This window comes from Oncorhynchus mykiss, unplaced genomic scaffold (genome assembly GCF_013265735.2).
Source record: "Oncorhynchus mykiss isolate Arlee unplaced genomic scaffold, USDA_OmykA_1.1 un_scaffold_314, whole genome shotgun sequence".
Taxonomy (NCBI): Eukaryota; Metazoa; Chordata; class Actinopteri; order Salmoniformes; family Salmonidae; genus Oncorhynchus; species Oncorhynchus mykiss.
The window spans coordinates 40,001-50,000 of NW_023493763.1; positions in this window are offsets into that span (position 1 = coordinate 40,001).

Here is a 10,000-nt window from a genome sequence, read left to right on the forward strand (position 1 = left end):
TTAAAAACGTTTTTGTATAAAACATTTTAATAGGAAATCGTGTTTCAAGTTTTGGGAAAAAAGTGAATGTCACAGGATGCATAGGTTCCTGTGGATGCGAATTTTTTTTTACATTATGTAATTGTTGCCCATCACGAGAGAGGGTATGAGACGAAATTTGGGACCTCTAGCCCTTCGGGAAGTATTTTTAATCATTTTTTGAAAATTACAGAAATTGGTCGAAAAAATGACAGAGTCCCACTTTTCACAGCCGTGCACCTGGTGATTGAAAACGTGCATCTGGTAACCCAAAAATGCGGTTCTCAATGCGCTTGCCGGTGTTACAGATATACATGTCCGATAATGATGCACCCTACTACGGACCTTTTTCAATGGGGGTCGGCCTGAATTATTTATGGAAGGTATGATTACTTTTTTTTTCTCCGTGCAACTGGTGATTGAAAACGTGCACCTGGTCACCCAAAACACGGTTCTCTATGCGGTTAGCGGTGTTCCCGAGATTCATGTCCGATAATGATGCACCCTACTACGGACCTTTTCAATGGGGGCCGGTCCGAATTATTTATGGAAGGTATGATTTTTTTTTTCTCTCTCCGTGCAACTGGTGATTGAAAACGTGCATCTGGTAACCCAAAACACGGTTCTCTATGCGGTTAGCGGTGTTCCCGAGATTCATGTCCGATAATGATGCACCCTACTACGGACCTTTTCAATGGGGGCCGGTCCGAATTATTTATGGAAGGTATGATTTTTTTTTTTTTTCAACACTTTTCCCCTCTTTTTCTCTCTCTGCCGGGGCCGGCCCTGGGTGCTTTATGGACGGTTTAAAACATGACTATGGATGCAAATGCTCATTTTCCTCCGTGCACCTGGTGATTGAAAACGTGCATCTGGTAACCCAAAAATTATAAAAGGGTTTTAAATACTTTTACCCGTCATTCTATTGATATAGCCCGCTAGGGGAGTGCCCCACTACGGCCCTCTCTCTGTCAGGGCCGTCCTTGGGTGCTTTTTACACACTTTAAGAAATCACGATGGATGCAGATTGCTATTAATCCTCCGTGCAACTGGTGATTGAAAACGTGCATCTGGTAACCCAAAATTTCAAATATGGTTCAAAATGAATTTAAAGGCACCCCTCTCATTGTTGCCCGCTATGGGAGCACCCCACTAAGGCCCTGTCTCGGTCGGGCCCGTCCTGAGTGCTTTATAGACACTTTAAGAAATCGCGATGGATGCAGATTGCTATTAATCCTCCGTGCAACTGGTGATTGAAAATGTGCAACTGGTGATTGAAAACGTGCACCTGGTCACCCAAAACACGGTTCTCTATGCGGTTAGCGGTGTTCCATCTATTCATGTCCGCTTATGGCGCACCCTACTACGGACCTTTAGCAATGGGGGCCGGCCCGAATTATTTATGGAAGGTCTGATGATGATTTTTTTTTTTTTTCACCATCTCTTTCTCTCTCTGCCGGGGCCGGCCAAGAGTGCTTTATGGACGGTTTAAAACATGACTATGGATGCAAATGCTCATTTTCCTCCGTGCACCTGGTGATTGAAAACGTGCATCTGGTAACCCAAAAATTATAAAAGGGTTTTAAATACTTTTACCCGTCATTCTATTGATATAGCCCGCTAGGGGAGTGCCCCACTACGGCCCTCTCTCTGTCAGGGCCGTCCTTGGGTGCTTTTTACACACTTTAAGAAATCACGATGGATGCAGATTGCTATTAATCCTCCGTGCAACTGGTGATTGAAAACGTGCATCTGGTAACCCAAAATTTCAAATATGGTTCAAAATGAATTTAAAGGCACCCCTCTCATTGTTGCCCGCTATGGGAGCACCCCACTAAGGCCCTGTCTCGGTCGGGCCCGTCCTGAGTGCTTTATAGACACTTTAAGAAATCGCGATGGATGCAGATTGCTATTAATCCTCCGTGCAACTGGTGATTGAAAATGTGCAACTGGTGATTGAAAACGTGCACCTGGTCACCCAAAACACGGTTCTCTATGCGGTTAGCGGTGTTCCATCTATTCATGTCCGCTTATGGCGCACCCTACTACGGACCTTTAGCAATGGGGGCCGGCCCGAATTATTTATGGAAGGTCTGATGATGATTTTTTTTTTTTTTCACCATCTCTTTCTCTCTCTGCCGGGGCCGGCCAAGAGTGCTTTATGGACGGTTTAAAACATGACTATGGATGCAAATGCTCATTTTCCTCCGTGCACCTGGTGATTGAAAACGTGCATCTGGTAACCCAAAAATTATAAAAGGGTTTTAAATACTTTTACCCGTCATTCTATTGATATAGCCCGCTAGGGGAGTGCCCCACTACGGCCCTCTCTCTGTCAGGGCCGTCCTTGGGTGCTTTTTACACACTTTAAGAAATCACGATGGATGCAGATTGCTATTAATCCTCCGTGCAACTGGTGATTGAAAACGTGCATCTGGTAACCCAAAATTTCAAATATGGTTCAAAATGAATTTAAAGGCACCCCTCTCATTGTTGCCCGCTATGGGAGCACCCCACTAAGGCCCTGTCTCGGTCGGGCCCGTCCTGAGTGCTTTATAGACACTTTAAGAAATCGCGATGGATGCAGATTGCTATTAATCCTCCGTGCAACTGGTGATTGAAAATGTGCAACTGGTGATTGAAAACGTGCACCTGGTCACCCAAAACACGGTTCTCTATGCGGTTAGCGGTGTTCCATCTATTCATGTCCGCTTATGGCGCACCCTACTACGGACCTTTAGCAATGGGGGCCGGCCCGAATTATTTATGGAAGGTCTGATGATGATTTTTTTTTTTTTTCACCATCTCTTTCTCTCTCTGCCGGGGCCGGCCAAGAGTGCTTTATGGACGGTTTAAAACATGACTATGGATGCAAATGCTCATTTTCCTCCGTGCACCTGGTGATTGAAAACGTGCATCTGGTAACCCAAAAATTATAAAAGGGTTTTAAATACTTTTACCCGTCATTCTATTGATATAGCCCGCTAGGGGAGTGCCCCACTACGGCCCTCTCTCTGTCAGGGCCGTCCTTGGGTGCTTTTTACACACTTTAAGAAATCACGATGGATGCAGATTGCTATTAATCCTCCGTGCAACTGGTGATTGAAAACGTGCATCTGGTAACCCAAAATTTCAAATATGGTTCAAAATGAATTTAAAGGCACCCCTCTCATTGTTGCCCGCTATGGGAGCACCCCACTAAGGCCCTGTCTCGGTCGGGCCCGTCCTGAGTGCTTTATAGACACTTTAAGAAATCGCGATGGATGCAGATTGCTATTAATCCTCCGTGCAACTGGTGATTGAAAATGTGCAACTGGTGATTGAAAACGTGCACCTGGTCACCCAAAACACGGTTCTCTATGCGGTTAGCGGTGTTCCATCTATTCATGTCCGCTTATGGCGCACCCTACTACGGACCTTTAGCAATGGGGGCCGGCCCGAATTATTTATGGAAGGTCTGATGATGATTTTTTTTTTTTTTCACCATCTCTTTCTCTCTCTGCCGGGGCCGGCCAAGAGTGCTTTATGGACGGTTTAAAACATGACTATGGATGCAAATGCTCATTTTCCTCCGTGCACCTGGTGATTGAAAACGTGCATCTGGTAACCCAAAAATTATAAAAGGGTTTTAAATACTTTTACCCGTCATTCTATTGATATAGCCCGCTAGGGGAGTGCCCCACTACGGCCCTCTCTCTGTCAGGGCCGTCCTTGGGTGCTTTTTACACACTTTAAGAAATCACGATGGATGCAGATTGCTATTAATCCTCCGTGCAACTGGTGATTGAAAACGTGCATCTGGTAACCCAAAATTTCAAATATGGTTCAAAATGAATTTAAAGGCACCCCTCTCATTGTTGCCCGCTATGGGAGCACCCCACTAAGGCCCTGTCTCGGTCGGGCCCGTCCTGAGTGCTTTATAGACACTTTAAGAAATCGCGATGGATGCAGATTGCTATTAATCCTCCGTGCAACTGGTGATTGAAAATGTGCAACTGGTGATTGAAAACGTGCACCTGGTCACCCAAAACACGGTTCTCTATGCGGTTAGCGGTGTTCCATCTATTCATGTCCGCTTATGGCGCACCCTACTACGGACCTTTAGCAATGGGGGCCGGCCCGAATTATTTATGGAAGGTCTGATGATGATTTTTTTTTTTTTTCACCATCTCTTTCTCTCTCTGCCGGGGCCGGCCAAGAGTGCTTTATGGACGGTTTAAAACATGACTATGGATGCAAATGCTCATTTTCCTCCGTGCACCTGGTGATTGAAAACGTGCATCTGGTAACCCAAAAATTATAAAAGGGTTTTAAATACTTTTACCCGTCATTCTATTGATATAGCCCGCTAGGGGAGTGCCCCACTACGGCCCTCTCTCTGTCAGGGCCGTCCTTGGGTGCTTTTTACACACTTTAAGAAATCACGATGGATGCAGATTGCTATTAATCCTCCGTGCAACTGGTGATTGAAAACGTGCATCTGGTAACCCAAAATTTCAAATATGGTTCAAAATGAATTTAAAGGCACCCCTCTCATTGTTGCCCGCTATGGGAGCACCCCACTAAGGCCCTGTCTCGGTCGGGCCCGTCCTGAGTGCTTTATAGACACTTTAAGAAATCGCGATGGATGCAGATTGCTATTAATCCTCCGTGCAACTGGTGATTGAAAATGTGCAACTGGTGATTGAAAACGTGCACCTGGTCACCCAAAACACGGTTCTCTATGCGGTTAGCGGTGTTCCATCTATTCATGTCCGCTTATGGCGCACCCTACTACGGACCTTTAGCAATGGGGGCCGGCCCGAATTATTTATGGAAGGTCTGATGATGATTTTTTTTTTTTTTCACCATCTCTTTCTCTCTCTGCCGGGGCCGGCCAAGAGTGCTTTATGGACGGTTTAAAACATGACTATGGATGCAAATGCTCATTTTCCTCCGTGCACCTGGTGATTGAAAACGTGCATCTGGTAACCCAAAAATTATAAAAGGGTTTTAAATACTTTTACCCGTCATTCTATTGATATAGCCCGCTAGGGGAGTGCCCCACTACGGCCCTCTCTCTGTCAGGGCCGTCCTTGGGTGCTTTTTACACACTTTAAGAAATCACGATGGATGCAGATTGCTATTAATCCTCCGTGCAACTGGTGATTGAAAACGTGCATCTGGTAACCCAAAATTTCAAATATGGTTCAAAATGAATTTAAAGGCACCCCTCTCATTGTTGCCCGCTATGGGAGCACCCCACTAAGGCCCTGTCTCGGTCGGGCCCGTCCTGAGTGCTTTATAGACACTTTAAGAAATCGCGATGGATGCAGATTGCTATTAATCCTCCGTGCAACTGGTGATTGAAAATGTGCAACTGGTGATTGAAAACGTGCACCTGGTCACCCAAAACACGGTTCTCTATGCGGTTAGCGGTGTTCCATCTATTCATGTCCGCTTATGGCGCACCCTACTACGGACCTTTAGCAATGGGGGCCGGCCCGAATTATTTATGGAAGGTCTGATGATGATTTTTTTTTTTTTTCACCATCTCTTTCTCTCTCTGCCGGGGCCGGCCAAGAGTGCTTTATGGACGGTTTAAAACATGACTATGGATGCAAATGCTCATTTTCCTCCGTGCACCTGGTGATTGAAAACGTGCATCTGGTAACCCAAAAATTATAAAAGGGTTTTAAATACTTTTACCCGTCATTCTATTGATATAGCCCGCTAGGGGAGTGCCCCACTACGGCCCTCTCTCTGTCAGGGCCGTCCTTGGGTGCTTTTTACACACTTTAAGAAATCACGATGGATGCAGATTGCTATTAATCCTCCGTGCAACTGGTGATTGAAAACGTGCATCTGGTAACCCAAAATTTCAAATATGGTTCAAAATGAATTTAAAGGCACCCCTCTCATTGTTGCCCGCTATGGGAGCACCCCACTAAGGCCCTGTCTCGGTCGGGCCCGTCCTGAGTGCTTTATAGACACTTTAAGAAATCGCGATGGATGCAGATTGCTATTAATCCTCCGTGCAACTGGTGATTGAAAATGTGCAACTGGTGATTGAAAACGTGCACCTGGTCACCCAAAACACGGTTCTCTATGCGGTTAGCGGTGTTCCATCTATTCATGTCCGCTTATGGCGCACCCTACTACGGACCTTTAGCAATGGGGGCCGGCCCGAATTATTTATGGAAGGTCTGATGATGATTTTTTTTTTTTTTCACCATCTCTTTCTCTCTCTGCCGGGGCCGGCCAAGAGTGCTTTATGGACGGTTTAAAACATGACTATGGATGCAAATGCTCATTTTCCTCCGTGCACCTGGTGATTGAAAACGTGCATCTGGTAACCCAAAAATTATAAAAGGGTTTTAAATACTTTTACCCGTCATTCTATTGATATAGCCCGCTAGGGGAGTGCCCCACTACGGCCCTCTCTCTGTCAGGGCCGTCCTTGGGTGCTTTTTACACACTTTAAGAAATCACGATGGATGCAGATTGCTATTAATCCTCCGTGCAACTGGTGATTGAAAACGTGCATCTGGTAACCCAAAATTTCAAATATGGTTCAAAATGAATTTAAAGGCACCCCTCTCATTGTTGCCCGCTATGGGAGCACCCCACTAAGGCCCTGTCTCGGTCGGGCCCGTCCTGAGTGCTTTATAGACACTTTAAGAAATCGCGATGGATGCAGATTGCTATTAATCCTCCGTGCAACTGGTGATTGAAAATGTGCAACTGGTGATTGAAAACGTGCACCTGGTCACCCAAAACACGGTTCTCTATGCGGTTAGCGGTGTTCCATCTATTCATGTCCGCTTATGGCGCACCCTACTACGGACCTTTAGCAATGGGGGCCGGCCCGAATTATTTATGGAAGGTCTGATGATGATTTTTTTTTTTTTTCACCATCTCTTTCTCTCTCTGCCGGGGCCGGCCAAGAGTGCTTTATGGACGGTTTAAAACATGACTATGGATGCAAATGCTCATTTTCCTCCGTGCACCTGGTGATTGAAAACGTGCATCTGGTAACCCAAAAATTATAAAAGGGTTTTAAATACTTTTACCCGTCATTCTATTGATATAGCCCGCTAGGGGAGTGCCCCACTACGGCCCTCTCTCTGTCAGGGCCGTCCTTGGGTGCTTTTTACACACTTTAAGAAATCACGATGGATGCAGATTGCTATTAATCCTCCGTGCAACTGGTGATTGAAAACGTGCATCTGGTAACCCAAAAATTATAAAACGGTTTTAAATACTTTTACCGGTCATTCTATTGATATAGCCCGCTATGGGAGCACCCCACTAAGGCCCTGTCTCGGTCGGGGCCGTCCTTCAGTGCTTTATATACAGTTTCATATATTACGATGGATGCAGATTGTGATTGTTTTCCAAAAGACCCGTGTGCATCTGGTAACCCAAAAATTATAAAACTGTTTTAAATCATTTTACCGGTCATTCTATTGATATAGCCCGCTAGGGGAGTACCCTACTACGGCCCTCTCTCGGTCAGGCCCGTCCTTAGGTGCTTTATATACAGTTTAAGATATTACGATGGATGCAGATTGTGATTGTTTTCCAAAAGACCCGTGTGCATCTGGTAACCCAAAAATTAAAATATGGTTCAAAACCCGGGTAACACCACTCTATTTACGGACATGACAGTAGAGCTTACCCCCTGGAGCTATTGACCTCCAGGCTTGTAGGCCCTTACTCACCACCCGGGTATCACCCCTCTATTTCGGGGATGATACCAGCAGGGGACCCCCCCCACCTCCACAACCTCGCATACCAGGTGAACCAGGGCACCCACACTTAAGCACCCCTCCTCGGACATTAAAGCAGATAACCGCGCTGTTATGAACCGCGTGCACCTGGTCACCCAAATGGAACTTGTGCACCTGGTCACCCAAAAGGACCGGCGTGCACCTGGTCACCCAAAGGCCGGCGTGCACCTGGTCACCCAAAAGGACCATGTGCACCTGGTCACCCAAAGGCCGGCGTGCACCTGGTCACCCAAAAGGACCGTGTGCACCTGGTCACCCAAAGGCCGGCGTGCACCTGGTCACCCAAAGGACCATGTGCACCTGGTCACCCAAAAGGACCATGTGCACCTGGTCACCCAAAGGCCGGCGTGCACCTGGTCACCCAAAAGGACCATGTGCACCTGGTCACCCAAAGGCCGGCGTGCACCTGGTCACCCAAAGGACCATGTGCACCTGGTCACCCAAAAGGACCATGTGCACCTGGTCACCCAAAGGCCGGCGTGCACCTGGTCACCCAAAGGACCATGTGCACCTGGTCACCCAAAGGCCGGCGTGCACCTGGTCACCCAAAGGACCATGTGCACCTGGTCACCCAAAGGCCGGCGTGCACCTGGTCACCCAAAGGACCATGTGCACCTGGTCACCCAAAAGGACCATGTGCACCTGGTCACCCAAAGGCCGGCGTGCACCTGGTCACCCAAAGGACCATGTGCACCTGGTCACCCAAAGGCCGGCGTGCACCTGGTCACCCAAAGGACCATGTGCACCTGGTCACCCAAAGGCCGGCGTGCACCTGGTCACCCAAAGGACCATGTGCACCTGGTCACCCAAAAGGACCATGTGCACCTGGTCACCCAAAGGCCGGCGTGCACCTGGTCACCCAAAGGACCATGTGCACCTGGTCACCCAAAAGAACCGTGTGCACCTGGTCACCCAAAGGCCGGCGTGCACCTGGTCACCCAAAGGACCATGTGCACCTGGTCACCCAAAAGGACCATGTGCACCTGGTCACCCAAAGGCCGGCGTGCACCTGGTCACCCAAAGGACCATGTGCACCTGGTCACCCAAAAGAACCGTGTGCACCTGGTCACCCAAAGGCCGGCGTGCACCTGGTCACCCAAAGGACCATGTGCACCTGGTCACCCAAAAGGACCATGTGCACCTGGTCACCCAAAGGCCGGCGTGCACCTGGTCACCCAAAGGACCATGTGCACCTGGTCACCCAAAAGAACCGTGTGCACCTGGTCACCCAAAGGCCGGCGTGCACCTGGTCACCCAAAGGACCATGTGCACCTGGTCACCCAAAAGAACCGTGTGCACCTGGTCACCCAAAGGCCGGCGTGCACCTGGTCACCCAAAGGACCATGTGCACCTGGTCACCCAAAAGCCGGCGTGCACCTGGTCACCCAAATGGAACTTGTGCACCTGGTCACCCAAAAGCCGGCGTGCACCTGGTCACCCAAATGGAACTTGTGCACCTGGTCACCCAAAAGCCGGCGTGCACCTGGTCACCCAAATGGAACTTGTGCACCTGGTCACCCAAAAGACCGGCGTGCACCTGGTCACCCAAAAGCCGGCGTGCACCTGGTCACCCAAATGGAACTTGTGCACCTGGTCACCCAAAAATTATAAAACTGTCCAAAATGCATTTACCGGTCATTTTATTTATATAGCCCGCTAGGGGAGTAGCCCACTACGGCCCTCTCTTGGTCGGGGCCGTGCTTAGTGCTTTATGGACACTTTAAGATATTACGATGGATGCAGATTGTGATTGTTTTGCAAAAGACCCGTGTGCATCTGGTAACCCAAAAATTATAAAACTGTTCAAAATGCATTTAAAGCTATACCTGACCTTCATGCCCGCCAGGGGAGTAGCCCACTACGGCCCTCTCTCAGTGGGGGCCCTATTTGAGTGCTTTATGGACGGTTTAAAATATCACGATGGATGCAGATTGCTATTAATCCTCCGTGCACCTGGTGATTGAAAACGTGCATCTGGTAACCCAAAAATTAAAATATGGACCGCGGGTGAATGGAGGGAGTAACTATGACTCTCTTAAGGTAGCCAACTGCTTGATGAGCATATACATCCGTGCAACTGGTGATTTGAAATGTGCATCTGGTAACCCAAAATAGATGGTAAATAAATCACAGAAATTGCACTATGTCCATCTCTGTGAATGAGAGTACACATACAGGCATAAAGGCCCTAACTCCCTGTCAAGGAACAG